Genomic DNA, 1970 nt, shown 5'->3' with positions numbered 1-1970 from the left:
CCACCAATGACAGAAACACTGTGGCCAAGCTGGACATAAAAAGGCGTTAGTGTAGCTTTGAGTTTTGTGATTCCACTGACTGTGTGACTATGACCAAGTTATTTCAACTCTTTAACTCCCTATTTCCTTACCTGTAAAACTAACTCTGTGAATTAAATGAAATCATGTGGGAGAAGTACATGTTTTGTTTCCTAATATTATTATTATTGTTGCTGTAATGAGACCAGATCTTTATATTCCTAGAAAAAAATTTGCTACTGGTATACTGTTCATTGCAACCATTAAAACCTGAAACTGAGGCTGAGATGGGAAGATTGCTTGAGAGCAGGAATTCAAGGCCAGCCTGGGCAACAAGCAAGACCCTGTCTCCATTAAAAAAAAAAATTAGCTGAGCATGGTGGTGCATGCCTGTAGTCCCAGCTGCTTGGGAGGCTGAGGTGGGAGGATTGCTTGAGCCTGGGAATTTGAGGTTACAGTGAGCCATGATGGCGCCACTGCACTCCAGTCTGGGCAACAGAGCCAGACCCTGTCTCAAAAAAAGAAAAGATTCAAGAAAACAAATCAAACCCAAACAAAAAAACAGCGTTGATTCCAGAAGAAAAGGGAAAATGAAAACAAGCCTTTATTTTATATGTGAAGTCATGAAGTGTGTTTGCTTTTATTTTCTTTTTTCTCTTTTTTTTTTCATTTTTTTCAAGCAATTGTCTGAAATTTCTATAACCTTGTTCTGGATGGAGCAAGATGAGCCCTCAAACTATTTCAACACTGTTCTGGCCAAGGAATGCCCAGGTCACCACAGATGCTAGCACGCTGGAGGCTTGCCAGCATTTGCTTTTAAAACTGTTTTTGATATGCCTTCTTTTAGAAAATTAAAGATCATGCATATTTGTTTATAAAAACAGTTTTCATCATAAGGCCATTTTTGTGACCACGAATGTATCGTATTCACCTCATTTATCATAAAATTGGTCAGTTTCTATGTATTAAAACTCTGAAGTTGCTATTTCTCACTCTCTGCTGTTTGAAGGGGAACAGGATTATTACCCTAATTTTGCAGATGAAGAAACCTATATGCAGATTAAACAATGTGATTGATGTTTTATCCAGAGTCAATGGCAAAGCAAAAATGGGGTTGAGCTTCTTTCTCTCCTTGGTCTCATAGGCTTTATCACATTTCATGTTGCTGCTATAAACAAGAAACTCAGGCTGTTTGTAAGCATGAGGAACTAAGTGATGGGTATTTAGCATCGCTTGTGCTAAGTGACCAAAAACTGAATTGACTTCTACTACATTATCAAATTATTCTTACAAAATGGGTATATTGGACTTTCTCATCTATTACTGCTATTTCCAGTGCCTTCTCAATTGCAACAGCAAGATGGCAAAAGGAAATGTAAGTTGTCATGTATTAAAAATCAATTGAAATGACATTTCAACCTTCAGTTGCAGCAAATTCTTTGAGAGAAGGAAACAAAATCCTCATGATAGCAATGATAGCGATGTCTGTGGCTGCTTTTCTAATTAATTAAATGCAAGATTTTTAGGTCCTGCCTAGTGTATATTTTTTTGCTATCTGGATGTCACCTTTCTCTGACCTCTCCTCTCTTTTCTGTGTCTCGTTTCTTATGCACCTGCTTCATCTATGGCTTAGCTCCTTTGTCACAGAGGAAATGTGCTCTAAATTAATTTACACTTAGGTTACTTAAACATTTTCATATTAATTGAAGACCAAGTAATGCTAGACCCAAAGAAATAAATCCCTAACAGTTCATTTCAAGCACTATGCTACTTGAACGGGAAAAATAGTTTGCTGCTGGCATGGTCTTTAGGTACACCTCAGATCATACCCACTTTCTTTCTCTTTAAGGCTGTCTCTGCTTTTACCTGTTTCCTGGGTAGATGTGTTTGTGATTCTGCAGAGATGCTTATTTGGCACAGGTTCACCATCTAATGAGGAATGAGAACTTGTG

The 1970-nt window shown here is 37.8% G+C and overlaps 1 non-coding gene across 1 annotated transcript; it reads right to left on the bottom strand.

Annotated features, from left to right (window-relative positions):
* Positions 1–699: 699 nt before the first annotated feature.
* On the bottom strand, positions 700–824 carry LOC116551432. Its single transcript, XR_004268929.1, has one exon. It is a non-coding gene; the product is annotated as a small nucleolar RNA SNORA9 (small nucleolar RNA).
* Between the last annotated feature and the right edge of the window lie 1146 nt (positions 825–1970).

Source organism: Sapajus apella, unplaced genomic scaffold (genome assembly GCF_009761245.1).
Source record: "Sapajus apella isolate SASKATOON/1434 unplaced genomic scaffold, GSC_monkey_1.0 scaffold9, whole genome shotgun sequence".
NCBI classification, from domain to species: Eukaryota; Metazoa; Chordata; class Mammalia; order Primates; family Cebidae; genus Sapajus; species Sapajus apella.
This window is presented reverse-complemented; position numbering and strand designations above follow the sequence as displayed.